Genomic DNA, 20,680 nt, shown 5'->3' on the forward strand with positions numbered 1-20,680 from the left:
CTGTAACCCTTTAATACAGTTCCTCATGTTGTGGTGACCCCCAACCATAAAATTCTTTTCATTGCTACCTCATAACTATAATTTTGCTACTGGTTTGAATCATTATGTAAATATGTGATATGCAGGATGTATTTTTATTGTTAAAAATTTAACATAATTAAAGCATAGTGATTAATCACAAAAACCATATGCAATTATATATTGTGAAATATTTATTTCTAATTACAAATAAACGAAATTTTGTCATGAAGCATGGTGTAGCATGGGTAACAGTCTTAATATAACAACTGTAAATTACATTGCTACATTTTGCGACAGTGTGTCTCCGTTCCTAAGAGTATTAGAAATATGTGTTTTCCAATGATTTTAGGTGAACCCTGTGAAAGAGTCCTTCGATCCACAAAAGGGCGGTGACCCACAGGTTGAGAACCTCCTTTTCCTGCTCTGCTGGGTTTTGGCCTCAGGGAGGATCTCTGGGCCAGAAAGTATTTTGAAGGACTATGGGGGACTAAACTCCCCACAGCTGAATGGGTCCAAGGGGCAGTTATGTAATTGAGGGGTAAATTAAAAAGACATGAGACAAGATAAAGCATGCCATGACTCACCTACTCAGTCATGACTTCGCGAAGCCAGGTCCCAAGTTTATATAATCTTGGGCATGCAGGCCTCGGGAAACGCAGGAAGGAGTTGTAAAATAGGCATACAGGTATCAGGAGGGGGGTGAGATAGGAGTACACATGTGACAAGAAGGCACATGTGACATGAAGACACATATATAAAAATATGGGCAGACTTTTGAATCAAGATGACAGCCTAAACTTGATGGTCTCTGAGCTGGCTTGACCTTAGGTGTCTTTGAGATCTCCTCTAGGGGAACAATCCATTATTCCTATCAGAAGGGAGTGGGCCCTAGGTAGAGTGGGACAGACAATAGGGTCTGATTGTTTTCAATGGCTGACAACCTTTAGGCAGATAGCCTTTAAGCAGTTGACCTCCAAGAGTATATAGTTGCAGCTATGTTCTTGCAAGTAGCACCTTAAAATTGGCATTATTATGGGGGGACATTATAGGGAATAACTTTTAGTTAGGAGAATGTGAGTTGGATGCATCTTCAAACCATGAACATGAAGGTTTCTTCCACAGGAGCCTTGGCCTCCAAGACTCCTTAAATTATGAATGTTGAGAGTTTGTCCTCATACACTCTCTTCCCAGTTCTGTTTCCCACAGAGAACCAGATCTCTGGTCCTACCCTCTCACCTCATGCAGCTTTCCCTCAAAGCATGCATACAAGATGATGCTTCCTAAAATTTCCCAGATGAAAGTATTAATTGATACATTTGTTGAAATAATTCCCAAGCCTCTCCTATGGAAAGAAATACTTCATTAGCACTGCATAACATTTTGACCAGGTTGGCATTATTATGCCCATTTTATAGATTGGGACACTGGGAATTTATGACTTGGGATTGTTGGAGTAGTTAGGTGTCCTGACCCATATTATCCCTATGCACAACAGAATGAAACATTGCTCGGTCCTGTGCCATCCTCACCATTATTCCTATGCTTGTGATTAATGGAGTCAAATCCTTCACACAGGTTTCTCCAACTGCATAGATATCTTCTAGCTGTACAGATGTTTCTCCAACTTCATAGATATTAATTTAGTGAATAATAATGTCTATATAGGTGGGTTTTAGATCTCTCAGGGTAGAGATATACCTCGGTCCTTGACGCCACAGGAGAAAGAATTCACGCCGAAGCCTGGTTTGTGATCCAAGTGAGTTTTTCTTTTCTTTTTTTTAAGTTGAGAAAGATTTTGTTGAGGCAGGGAAAGAACTCCCAGGAGGAAAGGGAGAGCAGAGAAGGACTGCAGCATCTTAAGCCCCCAGGTGGGTTCCAAGACCCAACGAGTTAGGTCAGGGAAATCACCGATCCAAGTGAGTTTTATGAGAGTTAGAAGAAGTTTCAGGTTTACACAGGCACCCTCAGGGCTCCTCACAAACGTGCAGCCTCCCCAGAAGCTGGTCAGAAAATCACGCAGTCGGCTTCAGGCTCCTACCTTTTCAATTATTCGATGGGGAGGCATGGTAGACTACTCTGGTCGACCCCATTGGCTGAATTGACTTCACCTGGTCTAGGTGAGCCAATCCAGGTGCAGCATCCACCCATGTGTACCTCCCCTTCCTAGTTGGAAACCTGAACCTCTGAGCATGCGCAGTGCACTACTTCTTCATTGGCCGGCAGCTTGGACCTCTGAGCATGCATAATGGACACCCTGGCCACTAAGCTAGACTACCTAACATTCCCCCCTGAAGAGATATGGACCCAAATCTTTGGGGGTACTGGGCGATGACATCTCTAGCTGCATACATCTTTAGCTGCAGCTGATATTAGGTCTGACCATTTTTTAGACCACAAGTTAGGAGGGCCACTGCTTTGTGTGGCCCCATGGCCTTCAAAGATGCCTACTGGCAGGGGAAGACGCTCAAATCTCTGAAGGGAAGGGATGTCTATCCAGCAGCTCTGGGAAACTTTAGGGAAATTGGAATTTCTGGCTGGAACATTGTGGCAGCGGAGCTGTATTAAGATCTGTGCCAAAAGGTGCCGGAAGCAGCATCACTGAAAGGCAAAAGTTAACAGTTGCTCGGGCTAGGCTTCCGAATGCCTTTGGCCTAGGCCTGGGCAATGGAAAACCAGCCGGTAGCAAGGCACAAACCAACACAAGTAGAACACTAAAGCAGCTTGTTTGAAAAACCAGGAGAAAGCTAAAGGGAATGAATGCGAAAAGTGAAACCTTTGGGTCCCGGGACTACAGCAGGGACTAGCTCCTGGACTAAGTAACCTAAGTACCGCCCCTTCACGTGTTTGGAGCTGTGGGTGCTATCTTGGCCAGGGTCATGTGTTCCATTGCCCCACAGCCTAAATGGTGGACACCCGGTGGTGCCAGGCTGCCAGGGTACGGAGGGTCACGTGGTTGGGAAAATGGCGCCCTCAGCTTGCGACCCAGCTGAAAGCCAGCATGGAGCCAGCCACCAGAGCCAGAGTCCTGCAGAAACCAACAGAGTTTATGTGGGCACATACAGCCATCCAGCCGGCCGGAGTACAAAGCATATCCCACTGAGACTGGAAAGGCTTTGGGAATCGTAATCCTCCCACCCTGCAAGCAACAGTGTCCCAGCCTCCTCCCAGAAGTCCAGATGGGGGGAAGGCATTCAAGTTCCCGGGAAGACAGGCACAGAAAGGCAGAAGTAAAATCCCGTACACCAGTAAGAAAAGGTGAAAGTATGGACACAAAAGAATGGGGCTGCGGTAATACATTACGAGTATCCCCATGAGTTGGTTCGGGGAGCCATCCACCCTAACAGTGTTGTGGAAGGAGTTCAGCCTCGCTTCCTTTCCAGCTATGTACCGTCTTCCGAGAGTGGTGTGGTGAAAAGAGTCCAGAAGGTGTCCAAAACCTGTGAGACCAGGATGTGAGGGCCCGCTCCTGGAGCCGGCTTACCTTATATCTCCAAGTCATGGAACCACTTATGTTAGATCTCTCAGTGTAGAGATATACCCCGGTCTTCGGCTCCGCGCGGGAAAGAATTCATGCTGAAGGCTGGTTTGTGATCCAAGTGAGTTTTATGAGAGTTAGAAGAAGTTTCAGGTTTACACAGGGACCCACAGGGCTCCTCATGAACGTGCAGCCTCCCTATAATCTGGTCAGAAAATCACATGGTCGGCTCCGGGCGCCTACCTTTTCAATTATTCCATGGGGAGGCATGGTAGACTACCCTGGTCAACCCCATTGGCCGAATTGACTTCATCTGGCCTAGGTGGGCCAATCCAGGTGCAGCACCCACCCAGGTGTACTTCCCCTTCCTGGTTGGAAACCTGGACCTCTGAGCATGCGCAGTGCACCAGTCCTTCATTGGCCAGCAGCTTGGATCTCTGAGCATGTGTAATGGACATCCCGGGCCCTAAGCTAAAATACCTAACAGTGGGTAATGATGATTCTAGGAAGGGAGAGACAGAGGATTTTTCTGCTTCATTTTACAAATAGGGAGACCAGGGTGCAGAAGGATTTGGTGCCAAATAACATCCTTGATATTTCTGTTGGATACGATGTGCTTATCATGCCTATGAGTCCAGATGTCTCTGCGGTTGTTCCTGCTTGTGGTGTTTTCCTTCCATTAGGCCCCTCTAGACCTATTAGTATCAGTCCTTGAACGGCTGGTTAATTCAGGGAACTATACCATGCACTCAATCTGGTTAGACCTTTGAATTACCTAGGGTTATTAACTTCTAATGCCCGGAACTCTTAGGTTCCTAGAGTGGGTTATACCTCGTTTCTTTGCTTCACATGCTGAAAGAATTCATGCTGAAGAACATTTTATAATCCAAGTGAGTTTTTATGAAGGGATGGAAAAGTTTCAGGTGTTACAGTTTCAAAAAGGTGCATGCTATTTCTGGGAAGCATGCCAAGCTGCATGGAAGCTGCACTGGAGTTCACAATTGGGTACAAACAACCATGTGGAAAAGAGCACCCACATGTACAGACTGGGTGGGGGTCGGTGGGGGGATCCTGGGAGGCCAGAAGCCCAAGAGCCCTAGAGGATAAGGGCATGTGGGCCAAGAGTTTGTGGGCACTGAGAAGGCCTAGAGTGGGCACATGCGCATCTGTGCGGATGAGGGACCCCCTCACCCTCCTCCTGCCGCTGAGCAGGAGCAGTGTAAAAGAGAGGCCTTCCTACAGTCAGGATATTTCAAACCTCTGGCTGAGGAAGCGTGGTTGATGGTATTGATTGAAGGCAGAAGGAACTCAAGGTCACATTAAATGATCTGTTATGTTCTGTCTCATGTGTGTGTGTATATGTGCACGCATGTGTGTGTATGTGTTAGGAACCCTCATCTCTCCCAAGAGAGAAAAAATTTAAATGTAAGGATGTGTGTATGTCTAACTGATGTGCATGTCTTCATATTTTCTAGCCAACTAGAAACTTTTTACACCTCTGAGAGTTTTATGCCAAAGTAGGATTGCTTTAGACTAGAAACACTGTTTTTCCCTGGTAGAAACACAGCAATTCAATGGTTTCTGCATGTATATTGATTACATTCTTTGAGTTAAGCAGCAAATTGTACCCTCCTTTTCTGGGCTCTTCCTCCTTTGTCAGCATAAATTAACAGATTTCCCCATAAAATTCACATCTAATCTTTCAAGTAGCTGTTGTCAGTTTGATCCCAAATAGATGGCTCTTGAGGAATCTGCATAGCACAGTGTGTGGCACATTGAGATGCTAACTGAAAGGTTGACAGTTTAAACCCAGCAGTCACCCCACTAAAGAAAGGTGAGGTAATATGATTCTGAGAAAATTTAGTCTTGGAAACCCTATATAGGATCAGTTCTTTGTCCTATAGGCTCTGAGTAAGATTCAACTCCATGACAACAGAGTGGTAGTTCATGATGTAGTAGATAGTTATTATATGTGGGAGATAATTCTTAAATAGCATAATGCTCAAGGGAGATATTTTACTAGTTCAGATAAATTGCTGTATGTTTTGAGATGACTTCTGGGATTATTTTGGATTAAGGTTTAAAGATTATCTCAGGGTTCATGTAGTTTTCATGGTTAGCATCTGAGAATTTGAAATTTTGTTTTGCATTTCCCACTTTATGATCAGTATTCAATGAAATCTTTGATGAAATCGTTAAGTAATAGTAGCACCATCCAGTTTTTTTTTCTGGTCTCATAGCATAGCAAAGGAGGCAGTTTATGGAGGCAATTAGGCATGCAATCCATACTCTCCCCCATTTCTGAGTCTCCTTCTTCCTCTGTTGCTCCTGCTGAAGAGAGCTTTGGACTTCTGCTTGCAAGCTTTTACGTCTTCAGGTACTACACAGAAAATATGAGACAGAAGCACTAAATATAATATTAGGCCAATTACCTGGGATATATGATGAAACCATGATCCTAAACCTCCAAACTAAGAAACCAAACCAGCAGCTACTCTTTTGGTTGTTGTTATCAATAAATATATCTATCATGTAACTTTTTCCAATTCAAATTTTTACAAGTATATACTGTACAATAGCATTTACAATGTGAGTTTTCCATTATATTAATCCTCCTTTGAAGGTTTTAAGGAGTGTTTTAGAGCAAATCCTAGTCCTCTGCAGTGAAATAGGTTTTTATTTTTAATCTTTTCGTAAGAGAGATAGGGTATTTGTGTAATATTATGGCTAAAAAGGGAGTTTCTAATGATCATATTCCTACCTATGATGTGCCAAGCACTTTCATGTCTATTAAGTTAATTTCTATATAATTTTACAATGGGGTTGGTGTTATTGACTCATTTTATACATTAGGAAACAGGCTCAGAAATAGGAAGGTCATGGAAGTTTCAAAACTTCTTCCTATTACACTACACTTTTCTCCTAAAAGAACTGAGAACTTATTTCTGAGATAAGAGGTCTAAATTTGTAGGAACCCCAAATACTCTTTGGCTCATTATAAGATAGAAAGGCAGCTGAAACAAAGGTTGTAAATGGAGTTTTCACTTATCCCTACCCTTGCGTAAGTAGGCTGATCCTACTTTAGCAATTTTGACACCCAGGGATAAAGGACAGAGCAGGTCAAGGGATCAGACTCTTGGGTCTTGGCTTAACCTGAGTGTGCTTTAGAGATAATAGTGCTGAAAGTCACAGTATATTTATGATCAGAGGGTGTAGAGACCTTTTTTGGTGCCCTGGACAGACCTGGCATCATCTAATAGCTGCAAATGGTCTATGTTTCCAGTCTACAAGTACTTCCTGTGAAATTTACAAGCAGGAAGTTGGGTCAAACAGGAAAGTGAAGTGAGAGAACAAGCCCGGCTGGGTGTGGTCGCAGAGGAAGCTTTGTCCATTTGGGAGATATACTTGCTGAACAGTGGGCCCTTTCCTCCTTTATTTTAGCCACTTCAGAATTTTATGGGAATTGAAGGAATCTGCTGTTCTTGGCTGTATAGATACAAAGCCGTTTACTCAAATTCCCTGCATATTACACACACACACACACAAACACCCTTCTCCAACCCCCAGCTTGAATCGTAGTTGCACCCCTTGGAGGCTATCCAAATTGTTCCTAACACATCATTGTTATCCAAGTTATAGCAAATGAAGCTGCTCCAGAAACAAGGACTCTTGAGTTTCTTTCCTTGTTGCTATAAAAAGATTCATCCTCTCTAGAATGGGTGGTCATGAATGTTGCTGAGCCTAAAGGTTAAGACTTCTCTCGAGCCTTTGAGCAACAGTGATTCAAGGAGGCAGCCACCATGGCCTTGGGAGTAAAAGTCTCTCGCAATTTCCGACAGTTGGATGAACAAAAAAGGCCAGAAAGGATATGGCACAGTTAGGTGGGGTCTAGAAGATGACAGAGACATGACTCAGATGCATAAGGATGATAATTGGGCCTCCGAGAACAATTTATGAAAACCGGTTATACAACCTTAAAATAGAATGTAGACCTAAATACCCAGAAGCGCCCCACTTTGTAAGATTTGTAACAAAAATTAATATGAATGGCGTCAATAGTTTTAATGGAGTGGTGGACCCAAGAACCATATTAGTGCTAGGGAAATGGCAGAATTCCTATAGTATCAAAGTTGTCCTGCAAGAGCTCCGGCACCTAATGATGTGTAAAGAAAATATGAAACTCCCTCAGCCACCCGAAGGACAGTGTTACAGCAAGTAAAGCAAGTAAATTTTGACTGCACAATAATCACCAAGAAAAACCACAGGCCCTCCCCTCCCCCATTCGATTTAACAATCTTCCTTTTCCACTGTAGTATATTTTTTAGATAACGTTTTGTAAACCTCAAAGTACTGAACAGGAATCTCCCATTCAAGGGGAAGTTATCTTAAGACACTATACATACTGTACATTATACTAATGTTTTGTCCATTTGAAATATATAAGGTGTGCTCTAACACAAAAAACAAAAACAAATGACATTTCTCTATTGAAAGCCAGATTAGAAAGCAGCACCAGCACAGTAAAGCAATTCTTTACTGTGCAGACAGTAAAGAATTAGTTTTCTTTCTGAGTTGCAAGTAATAAAAAAAGAGAGAAACTCAACCTGGATCTGACATTGAACAAAAGGCAGTGCCATGTAATTAATACTAGATGAATGAAGCTGCATTTTTCTTTTTCTTTGTTAAATTTAATAAATGATTTTATTGGGGCTCATACAACTCTTATCACAATCCATACATACACCAATTGAGTAAACCACCCTTATACATTCGTTGCCCTCGTCATTCTCAAAATTCGCCTTCCACTTGGGTTCCTGGAATCAGCATGTTTTCCTTTTCTTCCCTCCCCCTCCCTCCTGGCTCCCCCCTCCCCCATGAACCCTTAATAGTTTATAAATTATTATTTTATCTCATCTTACACTGCCCAGCGTCTCCCCTCACCCACCTTCCCATTGCCCATCCCCCAGAGAGGAGGTTACATATAGATCCCCGAGATCGGTTCTCCCTTTCTACTCCCCCTTCCCTCCCCATGTTGCCACTCTCCCCGCTGGTCCTGAGGGGTTCATCCGTCCTAGATTCCCTGTGTTTCCAGATCCCTACTGCACCGCTGTGCATCCTCTGTTCTAACCAGGTTCCCAAGGCAGAATTGGGATCATGATAATTGGGGGTGGGGGGGGGAGCATTCAAGAACTAGAGGAAGGTTTTGAGTTTCGTTTTTGCTACACTGAACTCTGAGTGACTGATTTCCTCCCCACTACCCCTCTGCAAGGGATGTCCAGCTGTCTACAGATGGTCATGGGTCCCCATCACGCACTCCCCTCATTCACGGTGATGTGATTTCCCCCCCTGCTTTTGTTGTTTGAAAACTGGTCCCCTCTGCCCTTCATGATCACACATGTTGGTGTGCTGCTTCCATGTGGGCTTTGTTGCTTCTGGGATGATGGCCGCTTGTTCACTTTCAAGCCTTTAAGTCCCTGGATGCTATATCTCTCAATAACCAAGCACCATCAGCCTTCTTCGCCACACTTGCTTATGCACACATTCGTCTTCAGCATTTATGTGAGGAAGGTGATCACACAATGATGGTTTTTCTTCCTTGATGTCTGCTACCTGGTCCGTTCAACACCTTGTATTCACTTGGGCTGTGTGCTTCTTCTCTGTGGGCTTTGTTGCTTCCGAGCTAGATGGCTGCTTGTTTGCCTTCAAGCCTTTAAGACCCCAGATGCTATATCTTTTTGATAGCCGGGCACCATCAGCTTTCTTTACCACGTTTGCTTATACACATGTCTGTCTTCAGTGATCATGTTGGGAAGGTGGGTATCATGGAATGACCATTTTGCTGGGCAAGGTGCTATTGTATTGAGGAAGTGTGCACGAGGAGGCCCAATATCCACCTGCTACCCTACATATATAAATATATGTACATAGGTCTATTTCCCCCATAATCATAAATATATTTACATATGTACATGTCTGTATTTAGGCTTCTATGCATGCCCTTTGCTTCCTACTCCTTTCCTCTATTTCCTTATGCTTCCCTCCCGTCCCACTACCATGTTCAGCCTTCATTCTGGTTTCAGTAATTCCTCTCAGTTACCTCACCCTTGGTCACTCCCTACCAGTCCTCCCTTCCCCTCCCTGACACTGGTTTTGAACCACTTGATTTTCCCTTGTCCCTGTGTTGGCCAACACCTCCTCCCTTCCCCTACCTCCCACGCTCTCATGTCCCTCCGGGACTGTTGGTCCCGTGACTTTCTTCTCTCATCGTTTGTCCAGCCTATCCTATCTAGGTGGACCTGCTGGTATAGTAATATGTGAATACAAATGCAGATAGCTTTGACAGCACCTGAGTGGCACATAAGAACATGGCTTCAACAGCAGCAACACCGACATGCTGATAGACAAAAAAGCCACTAATATACAAAATTTATAAGATAAAAAAAAGAAAAACAAAACAAAAAGACAGCAACAAAAGAAAAAAAATTCTGTTAGTAGTTCGAGGTCTGTTTGTTGGCCTTTAGGAGTGTTTTCCGGATGAGTCTTGTGGGGTGCCATGTCCTGGCACCAAAGTCCATCCTTTATACTCCCTCGGGATCTCTTTGCTCTGCTTCCCCCGCTGCTCCATTGCACACCCCCAGTGTTTGCCTCGGTGTGGTGGGGTCAGCTCAAGTCCTGTTCTGTGTAGGGTCATGGGTCGGTGCAGGATGTCGCATCTCGTAGTGTGGCCAGCTGTATGGTCCTCTCTGTACATTGGGCCCTCCAAGCCGGGCTATCGTCCTCTGAGCTTGGTGGGCCCAGGTGTACTCCACTCTGTTCTTCCTTCTTCCTTTGTTTCAGCTTCCTTCTGGGTGTGGTGTGGTAGGTCAGTTCCTTTCCCACACCACATGATCTATTTTCATTTTCTGTGGTACTCCCTTCGATTGTGGGGGTCAGGCTAATTCTGGATTGGGCCAGCGTATGGTCCAGTCTCTTTGTGTAATCCTCCGTACTTTACGTTGCCTTCCTGGTTTGGTGTGTCATGGTGGGGTCCGTATGCATGTTCCAGTTCTGTGGTGACACAGCCAATACTCTCCCCTGGGTAGGTTAGTGCTCTGTTCCCCCCATACCATCCACTCGGTTTCTCCCCACCCCGAGAAGCTGCATTTTTCAAAAGTGGCATAACCGTTGCTGACCTCTTCTGCTTGGCATCTTTTCTGAGCTCTCCTCTCCTAATGACAAAGTGATTTTGTTCTCATTGGCTAAGAGGGGTTGAGGTCCAAAATATATGATAATTGGAGTAGTATGTCTTTTCTCCTAGTTGAGCTATTTTTGGGGAGCTTGTGGAAGGCAGGGCTAGACCAAATCAAACAAAAGGGAATCCTTGTTCATCATGCCCTCTGCAGTCATTAGAGTGGTGGAAGAACCATTGCTGACCAATTAAGGAGTAGGCTGTATGGGTGTTTTTTCTTCCTAGAAAATACAGGGAAAGACACAAGCATATGAAAGGTTAACTAACCCCAGACAGGCCTGGCTGTCTGCATAGAAGGTGTGGAAATGGACAGGAAAAGGTAAAAACAGATAAATATACTAAATATCACTTCCAAGTCAACAGGGAAGGGACTGACTTGCTGGGAAGTGAGTCAGTGAGGAATGCTGTCTAGCCAAGAGATTGTCTAATTAAAGCAATCCTTGTTTTCCATCTTAAGGAAAACAGCCACTTGTGTCCTGGCTCAGTTCCTAGCAACAGGAAATACTGGGTACCTAAATAAAGGGTATATGTCTATAGGATGATGAAAGGCAGTATGGATGATATTGTGGTGACTGTAGCTAGAGAAGAGACTGAAGGTCTGTGGTTGCCCTGGTAGGTAGTCCTGCCTCTGGCCTCTCTTCTTCTACCTACCCTTGCCTTTTTTCCCACACTATTTCATTGGTCAGTCTTTCATAATAATAGAGCTAGGCTATTTTGGTTATTGTAGTTTTAAAACAGGAAGTGTAAATCCTCATGTGTTTTCTTCTTTTAACTTTGCTTGAGCTATTTAGAGCCTCTCATCATTTCATATAAACTTAAGGATTGATTTTTTTCATTTCTTTGAAGAATGCTGTTGGAATTTGACTTAGATTGCATTGAATACACATATCCATCATACTCTGGGTACTATTGACATCTTAGTAATATTAAATCTTCAGTTCATGAAAGTGGAACATTTTGTTCATTTATTTAAAAACTTTAATGACTCGTATACTAATGTTCATTGAAGCAATAAGGTGGGAATAATCTAAATGCTCACCAACAGATGAATGGATAAACAACTCATCATCCATATACACAGGCAATACCACTCAGCCTGTAGGATAAATTAAATAGTCTTGAGACATGCTACTATATGGATAGAACTTGAATGCTTTGTGCTTAGTAAAATGAGTCAATCACAAAAAGAACAAATATTCTATGATTTCACTTAGATAAAAATGTAAGAGAAAGGCAAATGTATAAAGCTCAAAGATTGACAAAATAGATATATGTATGGATTGTGACAAGAGCAGTAAGAGCCCCCAATAAAATTTTTTTTAATTCAAAAAAGCTCAAAGTTTATTAGTGGCTACCAAAGATGGGAGGTGAGTGGAAAGCAGGGTTGTTAGTGCTTTTGTAATAATGACCCCATTGAAAGTAGGTTTCCACAGGTGATTATTATAAGTACTGTCACTACGGTGTACACTTGTAACATGCTAAATTGGCAGAACTGCATAAAAGATACATTTACAACAAGAACAAACACCTCATGGCATTTGGTTCCTTGGTTTGGTGGTGTAGGGTCAAATTTTTGTGATGATGGGTCACAGTCTGGTTCTAATCCTTGGTTCTCAGTCTTCTTGTGATAAGGATTCAGTCAAGAGACAAAGCCTGTGGCAAAGCATAGAAAACTTTTTTATTGAAAGTAAAAGTATAGAGGTTCATCAAAGCATAGGAATTTTAGCATACCAAGCAAGTAGCTCAGGAAAGAGATGTGAGTGACCTACTTGCCTGAGGGGTTTCCCTGGTATATTCCTTGCCCTACTTAAAAAGGGTTTGCATTTGTTTTGCTTGTCAATTTTTAGATTATATTTGCTTAGCTTATTTGGGGTTGCTTTTGTTGAGAAATTTCTAGTTATTATTGACCCAGCTTCTTTGCCATTCAATTTCTAGATGGTTGTTTTGCTAGTCAATTGTTTTGCTTCGTTGGGGTTGTTTTACTAGTCAATTCCTCATTCCCAGTATCCCACTCCCCTGGCTCTAAACTATTTAGCTACCTAACATTTCCCCTCTCAAGAGATTGGGACCAAAACTCATTTTGGGAATTGTGCTGGTGATCTTTCTTCTGGAGTTACTTCTTTCTGAGTGATTTTGGTCCTGCTATCTGTCCAGGGGAAGGGTGCCCTCTCACTGGAGTCAGAATTGACATAAGATGGTGTTAATCAAGGGGGTTGAAATCATTTGACAGTTCTTCAGGAGTTGAAATTGCTGGTATGAGGAATGTGTAGGATCTAATTTTCATGAACATTTGAAGCTTAACTGCAGCTAGGAGAGACAAAAGAAACTTATTTATATAAGGACCAAAGCTCACAATGACAAGTCCTGCTATCAAGAGAAAAAAGGGTAATTTTCTTCCAAAGAAACATCTTTCTTTCAGGCTAAAAACAGGGAGCAGAGGCAGAGAGGTGTTCAATGTGGTTGTAGGAGTACTTTTCATTCTTGAAAAGATGCTTTGGCCTCTAAACTGGTTCACTGGTTTAGGTCAAGGTGCTTTGTGATACAGAGTCCTCTGCTGCGGTAGCCTCTTCCTCTTGGCTGCTGATGTCTGTGGATACATTAGGCTTCATATGGGTACAATAGAACCAACTGGGCATTTCAGGAACTTTCACTGTTGTGAGGGTAGAAAGTAAGACAGGAAAAAAGGGCCTTTCCAAATATGCATTAGTTGGTGTCTGAGTGACCCATCTTTTCAGGTTTTTTTGAGGATCTGGATTCTTGAGGAGATCTGTGATCCAACTATCAGAAGCAATCTTGGATCCTTACCTAAAAAACAAAAATTCACTGCCATCTAGTCAAGGCTGATTCATAGTGACCCCCACTGTGGCTTTCTAAGACTGTAAATCTTTACTTATCTGATACTTAGTTAAGAAGCAAAAATTCGTGAAGTGTTACATAGTTTTGGAGCATACCGTGACAGAGCACAATATTGGGTACACACGGCGAGTAGTGAGTCTGCAGTTTGACACCTCTCCCCTCCATAGTGGGGCAAATCAAGAAGAGAACATAACAGATCAGCAGTGGAAGCACAAGCCACAACCCTCCCGAGGAGCCCCCAAAATATACTTCAGCCTAGGAGGGGCAGTTCCTGGAACCTCCCAAGACCTATGGGGAGATAGTGATAAAGGTCAGCAGACAGACCTGGAATTATATATGCCTTTTTTTTGGGGGGGGGTTGCTATTTTTTTCTATTTTTATTCAATTTTTTGTTTTGTCTCTTTTACTGTTTTGCCTACCTATTTAATGTTGGCATGGGGAGCAAACCCGGGGGGAAAAAGCATTGGGACTGACATCCCGGAGGGAATTGTTGGGAGGAGGAGGCAAGGAAAGGGAGTGTTGAGCAAACAACCCCATAGACCGGGGAACAACTAGGGAGTCCAAATCAACAATGAGGAGGATATAGAGATCCCAGTGGTAGTGGAGCAACAGCAGTCTAGCTGAGAGGAATTACTAAGAGTCAGAAGAAGGCCAAGCATGATGGTGGGGCAGGAGGAAGATAAAAGGAAACAGAGGGAAGCTCTAGGAAAGAAAGCTATGGATAGATGTATAAACATAGGTGTATACATATATGTAAATATATTAATTCATAAAATAGAGGTATGGGCCTATGTATGTATGTCAGTACATTGAGGGAGTGAATGGACTTTGGACCTCTGCTTAGGCCCTCCCTCAACACAAGAACACTTTGTTCTAACAGCTTGGCATTCTGTGATACTAACCCTCTCGACATGATTGCTGAAGATAAAATGGGTGCATAAGCAAATATGGTGAAGAAAGCTTATGGTATCTGGCTATCAAAAGATACAGCATCATAAATCATACATATGATGAAGTGCAAACATTTCACATGGCTTTTCTATCTCTAACTCCCACCAAATGATTGAGTTAGACTAGGCAAATAGAGGAGATAGGTCAGTTTGGGTTTCCATGCCCCTGACAATAAAAGAGCTATTTCATAAGCAGGAAAAAAAAAGACACAGTCTTAGACTCTTGAAGTTAGAAAAGCAGCCAACTAGCAGAGAAAGAACAAGCCCACATGGAAGAAGCACATCAGCCTGTACAATCATGGTGTCCATGGGCTCAAGTAACAGGCATTCGAAGACCCCAAACAAACAAAAATACATATTATTGATAACGAGGGGGGGGGTCAGAGCAGAGACCCAAAACTCATCTGTAGACAATAGGACATCCCCTCACAAAAGGATCACAAGGAAGGGATAAGTCAACCATGGCATAGTGTAGCACTGATGAAACATACAATATTCCTCTGGTTCTTTGAGGCTTCCTCACCCCCCACTATCATAACCCCATTCCTGCCTTTCAGTTCTGGCTAGACCGGAGCATATACACTTGTACAGATAAAAGCTCACTACACACGGAATCCAGGTCAGATAAACCCCTCAGGAACAGAAATGGGAGTAGCGATACTGGAAGGTGCGGGGAGGAGGGGAGGAAGGGGAAACCGATCACAATGATCAATACAGACTGCCACCCCGCCTGCTCCTCCCGCCAAGGGGATGGACAACAGAAACATTTGTGAAGGGAGACAGTGGTTGGTGTAAGATACAAAAATAATAATAATTTACAAGTATAATTTATCAAGGGGAGATGAAGGGGAAGGGAAGAGGAGCTGATACCAAGGGCTCAAATAGAAAGTAAATGTTTAGCAAGATATGACAAAATAACGATGTATAAATTACCAAGGGCATATGAGGGAGGGGGGGATGGGGAGGGAGGGGGGGAAAAAAGAGGACCTGATGCAAGGGGCTTAAGTGGAGAGCAAATGCTTTGAGAATGATTGGGGCAGGGAATGTATGGATGTGCTTTATACAATTGATGTATGTATATGTATGGATTGTGGTAAGAGTTGTTTGAGTCCCTAATAAAATGTAAAAGAAGAAAAGAGAAAAAAATGATTAGGGCAAAGACTGTACAGATGTGCTTTATACAATTGATGTATGTATATGTATGAACTGTGAAAAGAATTGTCTCAGCCCCAATAAATTGTTAAAATAATAAAAAAAAGAAAGTAAATGTTTAGAAAATGATGATGGTAACATGTACAAATATGCTTGATACAATTGAAGTATAGATTGTTTTAAGAGCTGTAAGAGCCCCAGTAAAATGATCTTTAAATAAAAAAAAAATATATATATATTACACTAGAATCAGAATGAGCTATCAGGATTTTATAGGGAAGAGCACAAAGCTAAAGATGACCTGCATACTTGCCTTAGTTTTATTTATCTTTTGAATGTAAATGTTAGTTTAGTCAGTTAAAATAACAAATTTTGTAGTACAATTCTAATCTCATACACTGGAAAAAAAGAAATAATTTTCTTATCTTGGGGCTAGAATTAAGTGTGAGCCCCAAATCAATTCATATATCTATGGTTTTAATAGGTCCTGGGTTCACTTTAGAGACCTCATTATCAGTTTATGATAGTGAACAGTATAGTTCATTTCCCCGAGGCATAGATTACTCTACTGATGTAGTTGTTAGGTGCCATTGAGTTGGTTCTGACTCTTAACAACCCTATGTACAACAAAGGAAAACATTGCCCAGGCCTGTACTATTCCCATAATTGTTCTTATGTTTGAGTCCATTGTTGCAGCCACTGTGTCGATCCGTCTTTTCAGGGACTTTTTTTGTGCTCCCCTTATTTTACCAAGCATGATGTCCTGCTTCATATTTCGAAAATGTGTCAAAATTTGTGAGAGTTTCCCTATCATTGCTTTTAAGGAATATTCTGGTTGTACTTCTTCTAAGACAGATTTGTTTGTCCTTTCGCAGCCCATGGTACATGGAACATTCTTGCCAGTAACATAATTCATATGCATGTATTCTTGTTCCAACTGGCTTATTCAGTATCCAACTTTCACATGCATATGAGGCAATTGAAAATATGATGGCTTGTACTAGGTGCCTGTTAGGCCTCCTTGCTTTCCAGCACTCTATAAAGGTCTTGTGCAGCAGGTTCACACAATGTGATGCATCCTTTGATCTCTTGACTGCTGCTTTAATTGCGAATCCAGCAAGTTGAAATCTTTGACAGCATCATTATTTTCTCCATAGATCATGATATTACCTGTTGATCCAGTTGTGAGAATTTTAGTCTTCTTTACATTCAGTCGTACTCCGTACCAAAGGCAGCAATACTTGAGCTTCATCAGCAAGTGCTTCAAATCTTCCTCACTTTCAGCAAGCAAATTTGTGCCATTTGCATATCACAGGTTGTTAATAGGCCTCCCCCTAAACCAGATGCTCTAATTATTACTTCAGCATATCGATTGAATAAATATGGTGATATGATACAACTGTGACACACACCTTTCCTGAGATTTTAAACTATGTAGTCTTCCTTTGTGTTTGCACAACTGCCTCTTGATACATGTTTAAGTTCTTCAGGAGCACAGTGAATTCTCACCCTTCTAAAGGTAGTTATGATTCCACAATAGAATGTATGTTCAATAAAACAGAAGTGAACATTTGTTTTCTGATTTCAGCCAAGATCCATTTGACATCAGCAATGTTATCCTTTGTTCCACATCTTCTTCTAAATCCAGCCTGAACCTCTGGCACCACCCTGTCAATGTACTGCTGAAATTGTCACCACCCTGTCAATGTACTGCTGAAATTGTTGTAGGACCATCTTCAGCAAAATTTTACTTGCATGTGATAACAATGACATTGTTGTATAGTTTGAACATTCTACTGGGTCACTTTTCTTTGGAATATCTACAAATATTGCTGTCTTCCAGGCAGTTGACCAAGTAGCTGTCTTTAAAATACTTGGCATAGATGAGTAATTACTGCCTATGTTTCATAGCTTGTTGCAACACTTCGATGGATGTCCCATCAATTTCTGAAGTTTTGTTTTGGCTAATTCTTTCAGTGCAGCTTGAACTTTTTTTAGTACCATTGTTTATTTGTTTTTTCTTATGTGCTACCTCCTGAAATAGTGGAGTGTCCACCAGTTCTTCTTGGTGCAGTGATTGTATTTTTTCCATCTTCTTTTGATGCTTCCTTCATCATTCAATATTTTACCCATGTACTCTTTCAGAATCGCTACTCCAGGCATGACTTTTCCTTGAGTTCTTTCTGGTTAAGGTATGCTAAGCACTTTCTTCCCTTTTGTTTTTCTAATTTTAGGTCATTGTGCATTTCATTATATTTGTCTTTGTCTTCACAAGATGCCCTTTGAAATTTTCTATTCAGCTTTCTTCAGTTTGCCTTAGGTACTCTGATTATGAGCAAGTTTTGCAGTTGCTTCAGAATTCCACTTTAATTTTTTTTCTTTCCTATCTTTTTAGAGACCCTTTGCTTTCTTCATGAATGACGTTCTTGCTGTCCTCCCACAGCTCATTGGGCCTGTTGTCATTAATGTACAATGTGCCAGATTTGTTCTTGAGATGTTCTAGAAATTTAGATCATATTTTGGCCTTCATGTACTTGTTTGAACTTCCTTCAGTTTTACCCTGAACTTACATATGAGCAATTGATGGTCTGTTCCATAGTCAGCACCTCGCTTGGTTTTAGCTGCTGATATTGGAGCTTCTTCAATATCTTTACCCAGAGATTTAGTCAATTTGATTTCTGTGTATTCAATCTGGAGAAGCTCATGTGTATAATCACCTTTTGTGTTGTTGAAAATAAGTATTTGTGATGAAGAAGTTATCGATTATGCAAAGTTCTATCATGTCATCTCCAGCTTTGTTCTATTACCAACTCTGTATTTTCTAGCTACTGTTCCTTCCTGTTTGTTTCTAAGTTTTGCATTCTGATGACCAAAAATTATCAATGCATCTTGATTGTATATTTGATCCATTTCTGACTAAAGTTGTAGGAAGAATTCTTCAATTTCTTCATCCCTCGCTTTTCTGGTTGGTGCATAAATTTGAATAATAGTTGTATTGATTGGATTTCCTTGAAAGTGTATGGATAGAATGCCATCACATATAGCATTGTACTTCAAGACAGACTCTGAAACTTCCTTTTTGAAAATGAATGTCATGCCATTCCTCTTGATTGTGTTATTCCAGCATAGTAAATCAAATGATTTCCTGATTCAAAATAACTGATACTATTCCATTTCATCTGAGTAATGCCTATGTTATGGATTTTTATGTCTTCCAGTTTATCTTTGATTACTTCAATATTTCCTAGATTTAAATTTTGCCCATTCTTAGTTCTAATCATTAGCAGATTTCTCAGTTATTTCTTCTCTCTTTTTTAAAAATCATTTTATTGGGGACTTGTACAACTCTTATCACAATGCATCCATCCATCCATCCATTGTGTCAAGCACTTTTTAACATTTGTTTCCCTTATCATTCTCAAAACATTTGCTTTCTACTTGAGCCCTTGACTCCTCATTTTTCCCCTCCCTCCATACTCCCTCCTCCCTCATGAACCCTTGAAAATTTATAAATTATTATTATTTTGTCGTATCTTACACCATCCGATGTCTCCCTTCACCCACTTCTCTGTTGTCCGTGCCCCAGGGAGGAGGTTATATTTAGATCCTTGTAATCTGTTCCCCCTTTCTCGCTCATTTTCCCTCCACCCTCCTGGTATTGCACTCTCACCACTGGTCCTGATTCCCTGTGTTTCCAGTTCCTATCTATACCAGTGTACATCCTCCGATCCAGCCGGATTTGTAAGGTAGAATTGGGATCATGATAGTGGGGGTAGGAAGCATTCAAGAACTACGGGAAAATTGTATGTTTTATCATTGCTACACTGCACTCTGACTGGTGTCTTCTCCCCACGGCCTTTCTCCAAGGGGATGTCCAATTGCCCACAAATGGGCCTGGGTCCCCATTCTGCACTCCTCCTCATTCAAATGCTATGAATTTTTTTGGTCTTTGATGCCTGATGTCTGATCCCTTTGACGCCTCGTGATCTCACAGGCTGGTGTGCTTCTTCCATTCTTCTTACCTTGAATTGTGACTGTCAGCAAATGAATATTATAAAGGTCCCACTCCACAAGCATTCCTGGACTCATGTCACCATGGTTGACTCCTCTCTGAGAAAGCAGCTCTTCTTCAATTCATTTTGCGTGCCCTCTGACCTGAGGGGCCCATGCTCCAGCCTGATATCTGACCATGTTCTGCTTCCATTCATTAGGCTTTCAATATGTGACATTGTTTTGAAGCTATAAATAAAGTTTCCATGATTTCTTCCTTTGAAATGGGAAGCGGATTCCTTCTTTATTGTCTTTTCTATTCTATGTTCTGATTCTATTGACAATGTCATTAATTTAGTCAATGGTATAGAATTTAAAACACTGTTGAGAAATGAAAATTATACATGTATAGGCCTGCTTTTTAGACGATAATACATGGATTGTTGACTTGTACAGATTAAATACTTATATGAGAGGACACTATTTACACACAAAGTAGAGGTGGGTGACAGGGCAAACTTTCAATAACATATTCAAAAAGGCAGAACCATGCCTAAAAGACTAATGCATGTCCAAAGAAAGCAAGGACAACATTAAAATAGTAAATATATGATAGTCCTGGGCCACCATTTATTGGGCACCCTCAAAGTAAAAGTTCCGAACCAAAATCCAACATCCACTAATTTCTTAACCTTGGCCTCATAGTTATATACTAATTTGCAAACTAGGATGTTTCATCCTAAAGTCCAAGGGTCAGTTTCTTAAATCTGATACAACTGTTTGAGGTAAAGCCCAGTTCACTTACTGGGAATACCATATTGAATCCTACTGGTGTAGCCTATGAATGGTCAGCTATAAACTGCAATACTTAAATTACTGACTTGTAAAGATTAAACTCAAGTGACTGTGAACTATTTGCACAAAAAGAGGTTGGGATAAGGCAAAAAATTTCAGTAACATTCATTCACAAAGATAGAGCCATGCCTACTAGATGAATATGTATCAAAA

The 20,680-nt window shown here is 41.6% G+C and overlaps 1 protein-coding gene and 1 pseudogene across 3 annotated transcripts in view; both read left to right on the forward strand.

Annotated features, from left to right (window-relative positions):
* Positions 1–20,680, forward strand: part of MSN (moesin) — a 202,830-nt gene that overhangs the window by 81,375 nt on the left and 100,775 nt on the right. The window lies entirely within an intron of this gene.
* On the forward strand, positions 7,297–7,715 carry LOC142434686 (ubiquitin-conjugating enzyme E2 variant 1 pseudogene; annotated as a pseudogene).

Source organism: Tenrec ecaudatus, chromosome X (genome assembly GCF_050624435.1).
Source record: "Tenrec ecaudatus isolate mTenEca1 chromosome X, mTenEca1.hap1, whole genome shotgun sequence".
Classification (NCBI taxonomy): Eukaryota; Metazoa; Chordata; class Mammalia; order Afrosoricida; family Tenrecidae; genus Tenrec; species Tenrec ecaudatus.